This window comes from Gopherus flavomarginatus, chromosome 1, assembly GCF_025201925.1.
Source record: "Gopherus flavomarginatus isolate rGopFla2 chromosome 1, rGopFla2.mat.asm, whole genome shotgun sequence".
In the NCBI taxonomy this organism is placed as follows: domain Eukaryota; kingdom Metazoa; phylum Chordata; order Testudines; family Testudinidae; genus Gopherus; species Gopherus flavomarginatus.
Window position 1 is genome coordinate 213,089,431 of NC_066617.1, and position 18,734 is coordinate 213,108,164.

At 41.8% G+C, this 18,734-nt stretch overlaps 1 long non-coding RNA gene across 1 annotated transcript in view; it reads left to right on the forward strand.

The window, feature by feature from the left end:
* The window catches only part of LOC127043063 (uncharacterized), a 39,087-nt gene extending 20,696 nt beyond the window's left edge, over nt 1–18,391 (forward strand). The window contains exons 2-4 of the long non-coding RNA XR_007772131.1: nt 6,185–6,280; nt 16,382–16,437; nt 16,917–18,391. This is a non-coding gene — a long non-coding RNA (uncharacterized LOC127043063). The remainder of the gene's footprint in view (nt 1–6,184; nt 6,281–16,381; nt 16,438–16,916) is intronic.
* The last annotated feature ends 343 nt before the right edge of the window (nt 18,392–18,734 follow it).

The window sequence follows — 18,734 nt, forward strand, 5'->3', positions numbered from 1 at the left end:
TGACAAATTGTCCTACCCTGAGCCTCCCCCATGCTCCCTTCCACGACTACTGTCAAAGTTGATGCTGCCGGCTTGAGGACTGTGGTTTGAAGTCATTTTTGAGGCTGGTTAGCTCTGTATTTTAACACTTTTAAATTGCAGCTTCAAGACAAACATAGGAGAATTGCTATCGCCTCCCCTTCACATTGCTGGCTGGAGCAGAGAGCTGGATGCTGCCCCTACTGTCCCTTTTGTCACCCTCTCAGCACACACGGAGGGGACTGAGTTTGCTGCTGCCTCCCTTTGTCATCTTCTCTCACCAATCAGGAAACAAGAAGGCTGCTAAGATAAAAAGTTTATCGAATACAATTGTGGATGTTCCTATTGTCCACATAAAAGTCCAGTTTATTTTAAAGCCTACTTATTTTTTGTCCCTTGATATCTTGTGGCAATGAGTACTACAGGTTAATTATGCATTAGGTAAAACAATTGTTTTTATCAATTTTAAATTTGTTGCCTTTCATTTTCATTTTATGACCCCTTGTGTTAGGAACACCAGATTTATCTTCTCTGCACCATTCATTATTTTATCTCCATCACATCTCTTCATCCTTGTCTTCTCTCTAACCTGAACAATCCTAATCTCTTCAGTCTGTCCTCAGACAGCAATCTCCCCATGCCTCTAATCATTTCTATTACCTATCTCTTGTGCCCTCTGTTTCTCCTCTAGCTAGAGCTCTCCGATCTACTTCTATATGCCAGCAGCAGGGATAGAAATGTTGAGGCTGTGGCTGTCATAAACAGATAGCTAAGGGTTAATGTCTCTTTCACCTGAAGCACCTGACCAGAGGACCAATCAGGAAACCGGATTTTTTCAACTTTGAGTGGAGGGAATTGTGTCTCTGAGTCTTTGTTTTCCGTCTGCCTGCTTTCTCTGAGCTTTGGAGAAGTAGTTCTACTTTCTAGTCTTCTGTTTCTAAGTGTAAGGACAAAGAGATCAGCTAGTAAGTTATATGGTTTCTTTTCTTTGGTATTTGCATGAATATAAGTGCTGGAGTGCTTTGATTTGTATTCTTTTGGAATAAGGCTGTTTATTCAATATTCTTTTAAGCAATTGACCCTGTGTTGTATCATCTTAATACAGAGAGAACATTTGTACTTATTTTTCTTTCTTATTATATAAAGCTTTCTTTTAAGACCTGTTGGAGTTTTTCTTTACTTCAGGGAAATTGAGTCTGTACTCACCAGGGAATTGGTGGGAGGAAGAAATCAAGGGGAGATTTGTGTGTTGGATCGCTAGCCTGATTTTGCATTCCCTCTGGGGAAATAGGAAAGTACTTTTGTTTCCAGGATTGGGAACGGAGAGGGGGAGTCCCTCTGTGTAGTTTCAAAGAGCTTGTGTCTGTGTATCTCTCCAGGAACACCTGGAGGGGGGAAGGGAAAAAGGATTATTTCCCTTGGTTGTGAGACTCAAGGGATTTGGGTCTTGGGGTCCCCAGGGAAGGTTTTTCAGAGGGACCAGAGTGCCCCAAAACACTCTAATTTTTTGGGTGGTGGCAGCAGGTACCAGGTCCAAGCTGGTAGCTAAGCTTGGAGGTTTTCATGCTAACCCCCATATTTTGGACGCTAAGGTCCAAATCTGGGACTAAGGTTATTGGCCCAAGCAACACACCACTTTAAAGAGATACGCAAGCCCACTGGATAATAAAGCTCAGTCTCATCAGGCCTTTCTGAATTCAGTCATCTCTACAGGTTAGGATTCAGGGGATTGGACAGAACAGTGTGAAAAAACTAGGCAGCCCAAGCCCCTGCAATGCTTGGCTTAAGCCAGTGAGCCCCTACTTTCATGAGCATTCTTGTACTCCCTCACTAGTCTGTAAAAGGAGACTAGTATGCTTCTGGTCAATACAAACTAAAATAAATGAATGGCACTAAAATGTAATGGGGAAGGGGTAGATATGATTAATTACAGTAACTCTCAGGAGTCTATAGTGCCCTTTGATTGAACTCATTATCTGAGGAGCAATCGGCCAGTTTACCAAGAAATCAGAATGCAGATTTTTACACCTACAATACATGTTAAAGATCAAAGTCGGAAAAGCAGCCTGTAAACTACTTTGGGCCAGTTTCCTGAATTAATTGGCTAATAAGGTGTGCAAACTTCGTGGTGGATCTGATCCAATGAATGTCAATGATCCACTGAAGTCATTGGGTGCCTTTCCATTGATTTCACTGGGAACTGGACTGGATACTCAAGCAGAAAATGTTCTTCCTTTTCAGCCAAGTTATGGATAAAAAGCCACGCTCCCTCTCACATTTACTGTGACTGGGGAGAAAACTCAAAGTGTATTGACAGTTTTGACCGAACCGAAGCAGATGTGCTCTAGCCACTGGGCTAAAAGTTATAAGGTGGGCACCACACCCACCCTCACCTCGCTTTGCGTGGAGCGATGAGGCACCTTTCTCATTCTGCAAGGTGTTCCTAAGCCATCTAACTTCAGGCAGCTGGTTCCTGTTTGTGGATCCTGAAGCAGAGAGAGTCCCTGTCTCTGAGAGGGGGCAGGGCTTAGCTGAAACCCCTCTGGTGGCATCTCCCATTGGCTAACTTAGGTGGCTCTGCCTGGCATGCTGGCTTTGGGAGATCCCATTGTAAAGCACATCTCTCTCTCATTGTACAGGAACCAAGGGGCCTAACTCAGCTTTGTGGATCACAGTGGTGCTTCTGCCATTTTTTTTTCTGTTTGGTTAGATGCCTAAACGTGAGGCACTGTGATGCTCAATGTAGCAATGCTTTCATGGTATAATCCCCACTCTGAACCTTAGCGTCCAAAAGATGGGGTACCAGCATGAATTCCTCTAAGCTCAGTTACCAGCTTAGTGCTTGTAGAGCTGCCACCAACCAGGAATTCCAGTGCCTGCTACACTCTGGTCCCCCCAAAACCTTGCCCAGGGACCCCCAAGACCCAGACCCTCTGGATCTTAACACAAGGAAAGTTTCCCTCACCGTTGCCTCTCCCAGGCTTCCCCTCCCTGGGTTACCCTGGAAGATCACTGTGATTCAAACTCCTTGAATCTTTAAACAGAGAGGAAAATTCACCTGCCCCCTCCTTCTCTCTCTCCCTCCCAGACTCTCCCTGAGAGAGAAAGTAATCCTAACACAGAGAGAAAATTAACCTTTCTCTCCCCCTTCCCTCCTTTCTCCCCACCAATTCCCTGGTGGATCCAGACCCAGTTCCCTGGGGTCTCACCAGAATAAAAAAACAATCAGGTTCTTAAACAAGAAAAGCTTTTAATTAAAGAAAGAAAAAAAACAGTAAAAATTATCTTTGTAAATTTAAGATGGAATATGTTACAGGGTCTTTCAGCTATAGACACTGAGAACACCTTCCCAGCCTAAGTATACAAGTACAAATTACAATCCTTTCAGCAAAATACACATTTGAACTCTTCCCAGCCAAATGCACATTTGCAAATAAAGAAAACAACCATAAGCCTAACTTGCTTTATCTACCTAGTACTCACTATTCTGAACTTATAAGAGCCTGTATCGTAGAGATTGGAGAGAAACCTGGTTGCACGTCTGGTCCCTCTGAGCCCCCAGAGTGAACAACAACCAAAAACTAACAGCACAGCACAAAAACTTCCCTCCCTCAAGATTTGAAAGTATCCTGTCCTCTGATTGGTCCTCTGGTCAGGTGACAGCCAGGCTCACTGTTCTTGTTAACCCTTTCCAGGCAAAAGAGATATGAAGTACTTCTGTTCTATTAACTCTTACTTATCTGTTTATGACAAATGCCCAAGTCCCTTTGTGGATCCCACCCTCAGGCCCCTTTGGCTGCTGTGGAAGTGCAAAGGTGCCTAGGACAAGATGTCAGCATTGCCTGAGATTAAATACTCATTTTCCAGGGAAATGCGCCAGTTGGTATAGAACTGGCAGAGGCTGCTCAAGCCAGTCTGTCACCCTAGGCAAGACTTCGGTGTGCTTTCCCCACCCCTACTCCCTTTCAAGTTCATGACAGGGACCCACACCAAATCTGCCCTGGCAACTCTCCTCTAGCTGCCTCTTTCTACTCCCTTTCCCCCTGCAACCTTTCCCCTGGAGCCACTCAGCTCAACCATAGTGAAACCCAGGCCCTCTGCAGCCCAGCATCTATCTGGATGAGCTCCGTGCTGTCAGGCTTATGGCATAAGGTGAGTCCAAGGCTGCAGCAGGTGCTGGGAGCTGCTCAGACAGCAGAGCCCATTGGGGCAAGGTGCAGAGTCATAGGCATGGGCTGGGCACCCACATGGAGCCAAGCAGATCATTCTGCTTACAGCTGAAGCCCTGGTAGTGCTGATGGACCACCAGGAGCAGCTCCAAGCTGTGCCTGGGCCACAACTGTGAACGTATCTACTCCGGAAGCAGGGAGTAGCTGGGTAGGGAGAGGGAATGCTGTCCCTGCAGCCTGTCTGGGGGCCACTGCCTGCTCATCAGACACCCTCCCAAAGGCAGTCCTGCTATGTTCATCTTGTGGAAGGAACCAGTGGAGGTCTTGAAATTTGTCACTGGAGGCAGCTGCCTAAGTTGCATCTGCCTAAAGTGGCATCTGAGAATTGATGTAAGGTATGTCTGCTGGCCCTATTCCCAGTTCCTTGTGTAGTGGGCAGATTAGAGGTGTGGCCAAAATGTACCATACTACAACTGTTCTCTATACAAGAACGGCCATACTGGGTCAGACCAAAGGTCCATCTTGCTCAGTATCCTGTTCTCTGACAGTGGCCAATGCCAGGTGACCCAGAGGAAATGAACAGAACGGGTAATCATTGAGTGAGCCACCCCCTGTCACCCATTCCCAGCTTCTGGCAAATAGAGGCTCCAGACACCATCCTTGCCCATCCTGGCTAATAATCATTGATGAACCTATCCTCCAGGAACTTGTCTAGTTCTTTTTTGAACTTTGGCCTTCACACCATTCTCTGGCAAAGAGTTCCACAGGTTGATTATGTGTTGTGTGAAGAAATATTTCCTTTTGTTTGTTTTAAACCTGCTGCCTATTAATTTCATTTGATGACCTCTAGTTCCTGTATTATGAGGGGGAGTAAATAACTCTTCCTTATTCACTTTCTCCACACCAGTCATGATTTTATAGACCTCTATCATATCTCCCCGTAGTCGTCTCTTTTCCAAGCTGAAAAGTCGCAGTCTTATTAATCTCTCCTCATATGGAAGCTGTTCCATACTCTTAATCATTTTTGTTGCCCTTTTCTGTACCTTTTCCAATTCCAGTATATCTTTTTTTGAGATCGGGTGACCACATCTGCACGCAGTATTCAAGCGGTGGATTTATATAGAGGTAATATGATATTTTCTGCTTCCCAAGGGCCATTGGGAGCTACTGAAAGTAAAGTGTCAGCAGCCCTGAGACACTTGTGATTTACACCTTGGGCTGGGCAGGCCCTTGCACAGCCGCATGATACAGGGAATACAAGGGTACCTTAAAACTGCCTTCCCCACATACACTTGGTCCTTGCCCCAAGCACAGAAACTAGCCATCAGGTCTACACAGTAAAGCTAAAACAATGAGGAGTCCTTGTTGTTTTTACTGATACAAACTAACACAGCTACCCCTCTGAAACAATAAAGCTAAAGGCCCAAAATGCAGCAGGATTCTCTATCCTTGTGGTTTTTCCTCTATTTCCAGAATGAATTGAAGTAAACTATGCATTTCCAGTTAAGTGTTTAGCTAATGAATTTCTCCATAATGGCAGTGTGGAATCATAGGGGGTGGGGAATTACCACTCAGTTGTATGGACAACAAAAATATTTGTATCTTGGCTGACAAGAAGCCATCTTGGAACACTGACTAAAAATACTAAAGAAATTATTGGAGCACCTGCAAAGGGAAATAAATTGTCAGAAAATATGAGTGTAAGCAAATCAGCTCTCTTAGTGTCACACTGCAGAATGATGAGTGGTGTCCCCAACCTGCAAGGCTTTTTAAAAGCATTTCCTTGGCATCTCAGCTTCTAATTTGGCTCGATGTGTAATGGCAGAGTACTTAGTTGAAATTATTAAAAGCAGCTAAACATGGCCTTTCAGAAAGGAAACATGAATAGACTTTAGGAGATTTACAATAGGGGCGAGTGTTGACAGCTATTCTACTCCTTTGCTCTGAAACTTGTTCTCCTGGAATGAAAAATATTGTTCTCCATTATTTTTTATCAGATTGTTTCTGTATTAGGGTCAAACTTATGGATTTGCAAGAGTGCTGTCCAATCCACTAAAGAGCTGGCCGAGATCCATCCTCCAAGTCTTGCCAAGGTAGGGGGCTATGACTAACATGCTTAAAATTATGCTTTATTAGTTCCTTTTGTCCTGTGCTGACAATAGTTCACAAGGAGTTGCATTTGTACTTGTCAGGAAGAACCCACCCATGCCGCAGACTTCTCATGAATCAGAGCTCTGTCCATGGGCCTGCAGGATGAAGTGGTAAGCTGTAATTTCAGAGAAGGATACACATTCATCTCTGTCAAGTTTGCGTGCTTTACAGATTCATACACTAATTTGGTTCACAAATACACACCTTTCATTTTCTACTGATCTCCTTCTTTGGGTGACCTCCAAAGTCCATACTTTGTCATCTCATTTTTTTAATCCTCTCCTTTCTTCTCAATACCTGATGAAACTCATATTGTCTACAGTGGTGATTTAATTTTCTCCCTTTAAATACCTTCAAGGGCCTGGCCTTGTTGTGCCTGCACATCCATCCTTTTTAGTTTTGCTCTAAATAAATATTTTTTTAAACTCTGTAGGGACAGAAGGACATGAGATGTAAATCAGAGCCACACTGACCAGAGCAGCTGTCCCGCACCACCTGAAAAGTTAACATTCCAGACACCACAAGGCAGGCTTTTAAAGAACTGCATGAGCTGATGCTTTTGCATCTTTATTGCCTCATATTCATGCTCCATATATTTTAATCCCAAAAGTCAAATTGATCCTAAATACAAATTAGAGACTGGAATTGTCTTTGACTGATTCAATCTTTGTTTTGCCCACAAGGCTACCTGAAACACTAGCACCAGCAGCAGTGAGAGCAGCCAGCTACCCTGGTCTCCCTTTGATGAATTGTTGCTGGAACAGTGTACCAATAGAAACATAAGGGCTAACTTATGGTATGTAGCCTACTGCTGCCATTCTTCATTCAGATGAAGGGCTGTGAACTGTAAAAGGTGACAGCTCTTCTGGTCACTGAGTGAACAATGTGAAGCATATGAGAGCATTGGGGCTTATATATGAGTACTAGGCCCTACAGCTGCTGCTCCATTGTTTAAGATTTATTTGGATCTGGAGGCAGACTGGTTTTAAATATAGCACAAAACCACAGAAAACAAGGAAACATTTTCTTTCCCTCTTGCTTGCGGTAAATGATGGGTTCTTTTCAGGCCAGGGAAAGCTTCCCAAGCTGCCAAATTTCAAGTGATTAATACATGATGACTAGCATATATATATATATGTAATATTAATATGTATTATCCATAGCATATATATAATTAGTGTGCATTAAACACCAATAACATAAAGCACAAATATTGTAACAGTGGTATATCCTAAACTAAGCTATATTATAATCCTGTTCACTTCTGCTAAGTATCCCATAACTCCTTGAGCAAATGCAAATAAGCAATTGACATAAGCAGCAGAAGCTAGGGAAGTACCTTCATGGACCAGTACCTGGAATGCTAATATCCAAAACAAAGATAAGGAAGGAACAGAACAAGTTAGGGAACTGGGACAAGCTGATGGGTTGGATTTTAGTGACATGTGAAGAGAGGTGTAACTTGTAAAATCATCATATAAATGATACCAGCTGAAATGTGTAACTTGGGGAGCGCACATATTGTGTAAGGTGAATGTAACCTTGTTGAATAGGACAGCTCCTCAGAGACTAGTACCATATAGAATCTTTTTCCTGTATCAGATTAATAAACCTGACTAATATTGGTCATTTGCTGTCTTGGGTATATTTTTATCAACAGCCTTAATTTACCTATGGAAAGCTCATTAGCACAAACACAGGAGTCTACATTTGACATACAGGTTTTAGTCTTCAATGATAAGAAGCCACCATATCCCCTATTCTGCAAAATATCCTGTGATGTTACAGTAGTTAGCAGGCACCCCACAGATCTACTCTACAGTTGCAAGCACAGGCCAAGAGTAACAGAGAGACCAGCAGGCCACAGGACCTACTAAGAAATAATCTAGCAATATTTGTGTGATGATGCGATTCTGGCGGGACCCAACTGAGAGTGCCAATTCAGCACTAATTGCTTAAACAGGGCAGTTACAGCCCAAGACTGGGGTTTTTCTACCTCTAAGGCAAACCAAACCAGCCAGACAAAGAGAACTTTGGGTTCACCCCACTGGCTAACCACAAGTCACACAAGCAATTCCCTTAGACACTCCAGTTTCCCAGTATCACCACCAGTCCCACTCGTCCTGGGGATGAATGGTTATGAAAACCAACACCCCAATAAAAGAAAAAGGTTCTCTCGATCCCAAAGAATCAAGCCCCAGACCCAGGTCAATATACACATCAGATCTTACCATTGTTGCCAATCCTTTAGAATCTAAAATCTAAAGGTTTATTCATATAAGGAAAAGGATATAGACGAGAGCTAGAACTGGTTAAATGGAATCAATTACATACAGTAATGGCAAATTTCTTAGTTCAGGTTTGTAGCAGTGATGAAGTAAACTGCAGGTTTAAATCAAGTCTCTGGAGTACATTCCCCACTGAGATGGGTCGATCAGTCCTTTTTTCAGAGCTTCAGTTTGTAGCAAAGTCCCTCCAGAGGTAAGAAGCAGGATTGAAGACAAGATGGAGATGAGGCATCAGCCTTTTATAGGCTTTTCCAGGTGTAAGAACACTTCTTTGTTCTTACTGTGGAAAATTACAGCAAAATGGAGTCTGGAGTCACATGGGCAAGTCCCTGCATACTTTGCTGAGTTACAAGGCGTATCTGCCTTCTCTCAATGGGTCAGTTGTGTAGCTGATGGTCCTTAATGGGCCATCAAACAGGCTAGGCAGAGCTAACACCAACTTGTCTGGGATGTTTCCCAGAAGCACAGCACAAATTTGAAATGCAGACAGTATAGAGCCAATACTCATAATTTCAACTACAAAATGATACATACAGCATAATCATAACCAGCAACCCATAACCTGGTCTTAGACATCTTATATGACCCCCATTACATAAGATTTGGTGCCACTACAAGACCTTGGTTGCAACCATGTTCTATATGGTCCCAGATTATATCAATAATGTCACAATTTGTTCAAAGCAAAAGTTCATCTGAAAGTGACTGTTTTCATGCTTTGATTTTGTTTAGTAAGTAGATATGCTAAATTGTTTTAGATATCGTAGTGCTACGCAAATACCATTGTTACAAGAATGTATATGGTATCACACTTGGGTCCATGACTACTGTACAGCATTTTTTGTGACAAGAACAGCCCTCTGCCATAAGGGTATGTGCAGCCTGAATGTAAATTAGAGTATTGGGGTTGCTCTGACATATACCAGGAATTGAATATGCCCCCTGCAGAGCCCAGAACATGGGTGGCACAGAGGTGATATACTATTCCCTTTTACCAACCATCACGTTCCCAGAACATCAGTATGTCCCAGGCCGACTGGAGAATCAGGCCCACAGAGAATTGTTCACACTCAATCCATAGACTATATATGTTTTCTTTCTTTCTTTCTTTTGCTTCATTTGCTCCTGGACATTCTTCAAGGATGCTAAATTAGCTGGATAAATTATTCATTACAAATTATTCACTCTATGCAGCATATTCTGATTGTTTACAAAATTCATTCTTTCTGTCCTAGAACTGTCACTGGCTGTAACTTATCTTCTCACTGACACATTCTGTGGACTATTTGCTTGCTGACTTTAACTAACATAGGTTTATGGATTATAAGAATAATCCTAGCCACTTCTCTTTCTAAATGAGGATCTCAAAGGCCCCCATCCACAAAGGCACTTAGGTGCCTAAATTCCAGTTTTAGGCTCTGCTGCAATCCAAAAACTCCTACCGAACCCTGTAGGCACCTACATTCGGCTCCTAAATTTTTCCATCTGGGTATGCGTACTGCTGCCTTGCTATAGGTGTTCAGACACCTGTCACCTACCTAAGCCCCAGTGAGACCCATGAAGTGGGTGGGTGAGAGGCATTTGTCTGCCTATCTTGCATGTGGGCTCAATCCAGCTCGATAGGCTCGATGGATAGCAGGAGAGATCACTTGATCATTACCTGTTAGGTTCACTCCCTCTGGGGCACCTGGCATTGGCCACTGTCTGTAGACAGGATCCTGAGTTGGATGGACCTTTGGTCTGACCCAGTATGGCCATTCTTATGTTCTTATGTTCCAGTAGGCATTCTCAGAAGCTGCCTGGTGGATCAGGTCCCATTGAAAATCTGGCTGAGCAGGAGGTGTTGCTGCCCACCTTATAATTTTAACCCCAGTGGATAGAGCACTCACTTGGGATGGGGAAGACCCAGGTTCAATTCTCCACTTAGCCTGCTAGGAAGAAGGGAAACCCATTTTCAAATTCTACCCCTCTGGAGAGTGCTCTAATCACCTGAACTATGAGATATTTTGCTTTTGGGGAGAGAGGAGGCTCTCCTCCATCTCTCCTGTTGAAACTGTTCCATGGTGGCTATATAAAGAAAAGGTGATTGAACCAGGGGGACAGACCCCAGGGTTTCCTATCTCCCAGGTGGGTGACCTAATCACCAGGCTACAGAATCATTCCCACTCATCCCTTGGCCCAATGACTAACTAACATTTATCCACAATGGAACAGCCATTGGCCAGAGAGAGAGAGAATGACTCTGGAGGTTAGATAACCCAACCGGGGAGGTGGGAGATTTCAGTTCAGACCCCTGCTCCAGTCTCTCTCTCTATCTGCAATGAAACAGCTTCAGCAGGAGAGATCGAGGGAACCCCACATCAGTGTATCCCACAGCTCAGTGGTTTGAGTAGCTCTCCTGAGATTTGAACTTTCGCCAGCAGGGAATTGAACATGGATCGCCCACAGTCTAAGGGAATGCTCTAAACCAGGGGTTCTCAAACTGGGAGTCGGGACCCCTCAGGGGGTCTCGAGGTTATTACATGGGGGGTCTTGAGCTGTCAACCCTCACCCCAAAAACCCGCTTTGCCTCCAACATTTATAATAGTGTTCCATATATTAAAAAGTGGCTTGCTATGTGAAAGGGGTCACCAATTAAAAAGTTTAAGAGCCACTGCTCTAGCCGCTGGGCTAACAGTCACAAGATAGATAGTAGTAGTACGACCACCTCCCCCTCTGGCTGTTTTGTGTAGTGTAAGGCAGGCTAGGTGCCTAAGCTGCTTGATTCCCAGAGAGGGGTTCCCATTCGTGGATCACTAAGCAGAGATAGGCGCCTCCCTGAAGCCTGGTCTTAGGTGTCTACCTTTGACAGAGGGGTGGGGCTTAGGACACATCCCTCCCATCAGCATCTCCCATTAGCTTGCTTAGATAGCCCTCTGCCTACTGTGCTGACTGTGTGGATCCCATTCGAAGGTGCCTGTTGTTCCCCATTTATTGTATAGGGAGCCTAGGCACCTAACTCAGGCTTTGTGGATTGCGGTTTTGTTGTTGCTGTGGTTTTCTAGGCACTTAGAATTTAAGCACCATGATGCTCAGTGTTGCAGCATCTAAGTCCCTTTGTGGATCCAGACCTAAATGCTTTAGAAATGTTTATGACTCTCCAGAGCATCTGTCAGGTATTATTATCTTTATGACGAGTTTGTGGATTTCAGATCCTGTGAGGAAGTGTAAAACTATTCTGCTTGACTCACACAAGCCTGTAGACCAGGTGGGTCACATTAACTCAACACATCAAGATAAAAGGCTGATTGCTACATGAGCAGGGACAGGAAATTATATAGGAAAACCTCTGGGAGTAGCTTTTTTAGGAATAAATTAGAAATTAAGGTTTCTGTTGAACTGTGTGAAGACATTGTCCTGTCTCAAGGTTTGGTTCTTAACAAAGTCATCGAGGCAGCTGAATAAAAGCCAACCTCCAGAAAGGGTGTGAATGTGATAAGATCTTACCTTGGGATAGACCTGTAACCCTTTTTTGTTTTGCAAAGCACAAAACAGTTAGAGAGCTGATTAATTTGTCAGTTAAAGATTCTCCTTGCATAAGGGAATCCCTGGGTGACGTAAAGTTCTGGTGAGGCAGCTCTCCATGTTATGTTGGGGCCAAACTGGCTTTGGCCAGCCTGAGGAGTGAAATATGTGTCAGGGCAGCTTTCAGCCACCTTACCCAACTCTAGGGTCCTGCAACAAGTACAGCTTGGTCAGATCAAAGGATCAGGCCCCTTGGGTTTGTGTTAAGGGATGTGCCTCTGTTCATTTGATCACCAGTTTACAGATTGGTAAACTGAGGCACAAAAAGGTTAAACTTGCCCAGTCGTTGGAAAATGACACCCAGGAGTTCTAACTCAAAGTCGTGTGTGGGAAAGCATCAGCCCACATGTTTGTTTGATCTCCCCTATGTTTGTTTTCTACCATTCTTCTCCTTGTCACATTTGAAATAAAAACTTATGTAGTATAACACTATAAGGACATCTTTTAAAGTGGGCACTTGGAAAGCCAAGTATTTCATGCTCTGCATCATAGGAGCTTGGGTCAATTACAGTATGTGCACGGCCAGACTGCTCTCTCATGTCAGTTTTATATTGCTTCTAAAAGTGGAAGGATGTAGGAGGCTTATGGCAGAGATTGAGGAAAAGACACAAACTTTACATTGAAAATGACCAAGCAAGAGACAAGGTTAATACTTGCACATTACCAGTGCTGAACAATTTATTTTAACAAATAAACTGGAGATGGAAAAAGAACAGAGTACAGAGGGAAATGGGAACATGACATTTAGCACAGTCTCTTATCCAAAAGCACACAATATGGCAGCTAATACTTGTGCTTTTAAAAACATGATTATTTTCTAATCTAAAAAACGAACCCAGCAGCTGCACAGACAGAGAGAGTGGTAGATGGAGACCACTGTATGGCTGCAGGCTGTGGCACAGGGCTGCTGACACTGCTTTGGCATTGACATATTTGTTTAAGAAAGGAGAAAACAAGTAATTTTTCCTGAGATTCAACGGAAACACAGTGTTCCAGCTCAGAGAGGCATGTACAGAAAGACAGGAACTGACCAAGACCCAGAGAGAGTGATAGACAGAAGCTTATATATGGCTGCAGATGGTACTGCAGGTTCCTGGCTTTGGGAAGGATCGATGTGAATGCTTGATTAAATAAAGGGTGCGGGGGGAGGGGAGAGTAAACAGATCTGCTGTTTAAATTTAGCTAAAGTGTTCTTTTTATCCTTTGTTCAAAGCTCTCTAGCATCAAGAGGAAATAGACTGATTGCATATGAATGACCTGATTCTAATCTCACATCAGTGATTAGCAGGAATATCTTCCTGGAAGATAATGGCTTTAGGCTGGTCTGTAAACTAGAGGAAAGTCTGGTCCAAATCTAAGGGTTTGTCTACATGGTGTATTTGTCTGCATCAGAGGGGTGAAGATTCTAGTCTGCACTTGGGTGTCACATGCTAACTGCCCCTTACTGGTGTTCCCTCAAACTTCCTTAGTGTCAGTGATTGTTTCAAACAAGACTACATTACTGTTTGGGCCAGTTAGTGCATGACACACTAGTGCAGATGTGAATTTACACCCCTTTGGTGCAAACTAATGCACCATGTAGAGCAGCCCTAAAACTAAAGAGGTGATAATAGAGGATACAGCAGATCTCCTTCACAGAAATAACCCTGGCACTGTTAAATCTTTTGTCCTCTGATGTTCCACAATAGTTCATCTGTTGGTGGACCTTCTTTTGTTGGGCAGGAGATAACACCTCCTATGGCAAACCAGTATTTCACACTTAATAATGCTTCTCTCCTGTCCAGTGACTTAACTTTGTAGTGTGGCTGTAGCCTATATCAATTCAAGTTACACTGATGATCATAAACCGCAATAATAAAATCACTTGTGCATGTTCACACAATGCTCCCTGTGTCATTGGAGCATGTCCACAGTTGGTTCTCTAGTGGGCTCACCATCCCATGATGCAGTTTTTTCTGTCTCATCATTCCATGGGCTTCAGACTATGTTTCATGCCATTTTTCAACAGCCCTTATAAACTGTGCACCTGCCATCTCACCTGAAAGCATGGATCCTGCACTGCTCTACAGTCTTGTGATAAGTGTTATGTGTGGGTAGTGATATAGAATGGCCACCCAGAAAAGGATTATAATATGTTTGGGGGGGGGAATTAAACCAGAAAGGGTCAAATCTACTCCATGGGCCTCTGGAGAACTACGGCAGGGATTAATTTGTTTCAGTCACACTGCAAGTTGAAAGCATTCTGGCAAGAAAACCTGAATGCATTCCTCTGTGGCTGGAGTTGTGAAACTGATGACACATTGTGTGTAAGCTTTTGGCTGGGTTGTTTGTTTTGTTCATCCTTGATAAAGGTAATAAGAGTAAAATAGGAGAGAGAATGTCCTGAGTCTGTCTCCATTCATTTTTCTCTCCAGGGAGAAATAACAACCCTGTTCAGGAGCCAAAACCCTTCATGACTAGTTGGAAGCCAGGACAGTATCCTGATAGCAGTCTTAGTAGAGCAGACAATAGGTGTCTAGGCACACAGGCCAAAGTACCCCTTCTCCAAAGATGTGGGCTAAGGCGCATTGCTGGGGAAGCTTGTTTTGCTGAAGCCTCTGCTATGTATAGACACATGGCTTCAGTCTTCAGGGCTGCCACTTTGGCATCTATCACAAACACCGAAACACTCTTAAGAAAGTAAAAACTAATTTTAAAAATTTCTGGTGGTATAAGCTATTGCTCACCTTCTTATGAGATTGTTGCTATATGTGCTATTTCTATATGCTGTCCTTTCTCCTTCAAGACATTTTCCTCATTCCTGCTTTTCATAGTGAAGTGTATTTCCCCTGCTTTCCAGATTCCCACATGCTCCCCACAAAAAACATCACCATCATTAAGAATTACCACTAATATGCTGTTGAGACCTCTGTAATGAATTTCACCTGTTAGAGGGTTGTACGGGATTTTCAAACTACTGCAGGGTATTGTGTTTTGTATTTTACTTACCCATTCCCTGCTTATTTTGGTGTATTTTCACAGCTCCTGCTCTCTAAGTATTAGCTCTTAGATACAGTGCTATTAGGTTACTCTTCCTCCTCCCGCCCCTTCTTCTAAAAAATTTGTAATTTCCTTAATCACTTTGATTTTTCTGCTTAGCTCTTGTGCTTCCAGTCTAGCATTTCTTAGATCATTTGGGCTTTCTGGCTGATATGGCTGAGACTTAAAAGAGAAGCTTTTCAGAAAATATAATTCTGTTTTACCCGAAGTACTGCCATTTCAACTTTTTGTTTGCATCTCAAAATGGGACAAAAAGTCAAACTATGTATATTTTTTAAAAGTGGATTGAAAGTTCAGAGAATTTTTTATTAAAAATCTTGAAAGTAAAAATGTTGACGCTGATTTTTTTCAAAGCAAAACGTTTCAAAACGTTTCATTTTTGAATTTTCTCATTGAAAAATTTAATTGAAATTTTAAATCTAACATTTTCCTGTGAATATATTCAATTTTGATGACTCCCATGTTTCATCAGAAATTTTGTTCACTCAAATTTCAACCAAAAATGTTATGCACAAATGTATCATCGCATATAACATAATGGTAACCTCTCCCTGTAGATTACTTTTGTTTCGCATTCCTAAGATTTTTACCTTGCTTACTTTTGCATGTTTGCAGTGAGAGATATGTCTTCAACCTGTTTGTCACACTCAGTGGAGCCGTGGTAGTTCATTACTGTCAGTTAAAATGTATTATGCTATTAGCAAAGAGAAGATATCGGTGGGACCTGCAAAGCCAACAGAAATGTCTCTTTTTATTTTGTCTTCAGTCCTTACAATCTAGATGCTGATATATAATAATGACTTTAGGGAACACTAATAAAATACATTTGGTTTTTTTACTGGACCTGTTTAGAAAGGGGCTTATGAAATTCTTGCAAGCATCAGATCTCATTCAAATCATCATGTGTTTTAAAAACACTGTTTAATACTCTCATTGAATATAACGGGTCTTCTTTCTTTTTTCTTTTGTCAAGTCATTCTTAGTCTCCTAAATGATTCTTTCACCTTCCATTCCAAATTAATGCATCTGAATAATAGTATAAACCATAAAATCAAAAGAGTGTCAAAACCCCTGTGTGCTTAGCATGCTGTGATGGCACAGTTCCTGTGGAGGGTCTACTATTCAGGTTTTTATGTCATTCTTACTTCCTAGATCAGTGGAGCTTGGCCATCGGTGAAATGTTCAGACACTTGGGGCAGAGGGATATGGTAAGTGTATTAGCTATTCTGTTTTCTCAGCATTCCTTTGCCCACTGATTCACAGGATGATATTTTCAGCAGTCCTGAATGGCTCTATCTCCCCATGCATGGGAGTGAAAGGAAGAATATTGCTATTGACGGTGTTCCCAAAATGAAAACAGGTAGGGTATTTGTTCTCTTGTGTTGGGCCCACATGAATCCTCATTGCAAATAAGAGAAAATAAAAGAATGAATGCAGTTTCTCCTTGCATTCTTATATCAACTACACTGATGCAGAAATTGCAATGCAAAAGAGGTACAGAAAACTCCAGACTCCTTAGATTTCACACATTTAGGATTTTAGGATTTATAGCAAAAAGTCATTTGTTTGTATGTTTCCAATCTTTATTTAATGAATAGGCAGCTATCATAATGAGAGTGGTTTGTAACAAATTTATTAGCCAGTCTTAAGCATTTAATTAACGTATAGCACTGTAATCTACTTACAGACAAAATGAATAAAGAATGGAAGCAGATGGACTTTTTATCTTGCACAGAATGAAGACATACTTAATTCTTTTTTTCCATGATATAATCCAATATTGATCTATAGCCAGAGATTCTGATGATAAATCCATTCACTGAATTATTCAAGGTGTAAAAATGGTCGAGATTAAGATCCACCATCATATCCTCAAACTGTCTGCCTAGGAAGTGTAAAACTGTTCTTGTTCCTGGGTGTATCAGTTTCCTTTCTCTCCCCCTGATATCATAATTGTTTTTAATGTTTTCCCTCATCATTCTATGAAAAAACATCATCCACAAAGCCAGACACAGTCAGCATATGAATGCCAGAAATATACAGGCTGGATGTGACCTCAATGATCAGTTAAACAAGGTCAGATGGATGTTGGTAAATCAGTCATATGTGCAAGAGGCTCCTGTGTCTTGCTAGCAGCTGCTAACAGTAACTGCAATAATGCTGTCTTATGCCTGCGTGGTGCTCCCAGATAGCCATTTAGCATTATAACAACAACTTTGATCTGATTAATGCGGCGGTGCAATGATTTCAATAGAAAGCAGTAGTAGCATGCCTTGGAGTATATTAACCTAACATTAAGCAGCTACAGGTGGCCTTTTTGTGTTGGAGGGAAAAAAATGTAGCTTTGTATTGCTGAATCCTCTTGGAATCACATATCGGGGGCAGCATCACCCCTAAGCATAAAAATCACATGCTTCCTACATTATTGTGTTTTTGTATTTGGGGATCTTCATCATTTGGGAACAGAACATTAATCAGCCAAGCTTTTTTCCTGTGAAGATAATCCATATGACACTACATAGTAAGGTGTTAAAACAGTGAGGCCAGGCCTCCGAGCCAAATTTTGCTCTTATTTACATTGGTGTAAAGCCAGAGTAGCTCCACTGAAGTCAATGGATTTTTTCTGGATTTGCAGTACTGCAATTGAGGGGGGGAAATGGCCCGAAGTGCAGATGGCACATTATGCACCACTGTGGCAAAATTAAATGTGGAAGGATTAGATTTTTATCAGTAAATGTTGGTATACATCGATTTCACTGTGCATAATCAAACTGATGAAAAAATAATTCCATCGATGATAACCAGAAATTACAGATAGGCATAGTAAGAAAATTGCTGCTTGAGAACTTAGAGTATTATTTCAGGATGTTTTCTGAGGGGATGTTGACAGATTTTTTGTGTTAATGGTTATAATACTTAAATTTTTTGAATCTCGATATCTACTTTCATTAAATAATTGTCTAAACCTCCATTCCTTGTCATCTGACTCCCCTCACCCCCAATTTCCTGAAACTGTGAAAATGTGAATCAATAAAATAGAAAAAAAATGCTTTAAATAAATATCAATATTATCTTCTGAAATTATAAAAAAAATTAAAATTGAATTCTGCCAAGCCTAGACACGATGCATTTTCTCCTTTGATTACAGCTGTGCAGGAACCAGATTTTATGTTTCATGGGAAACTGTTGTCGTTGGTTTTTTTTTTTTAATTGCATTAGGAAACAAAACAAAACAAAACCATTTCGAAATTTCCTGCCAAACAAAATTTGAAAAAATGTTTTGGGTTCATTGAAAAGTTTCATGTTAATAAAATCTAAACATTTCATTCCAATTTTGATATTTTATATTATGTTAAAACTAAAACTAAAAAATGTGAAATGAAAAGTCATTTTGAAAAGGAATATTGAAAGGTTCAAATTTTTTTCTAACTAGCTACAGTCTTGATCAAATGGTGTTAGTGTGTGAAATTAGAGGAACTGTGCTCTGAGTATGCCTGTCTGATAT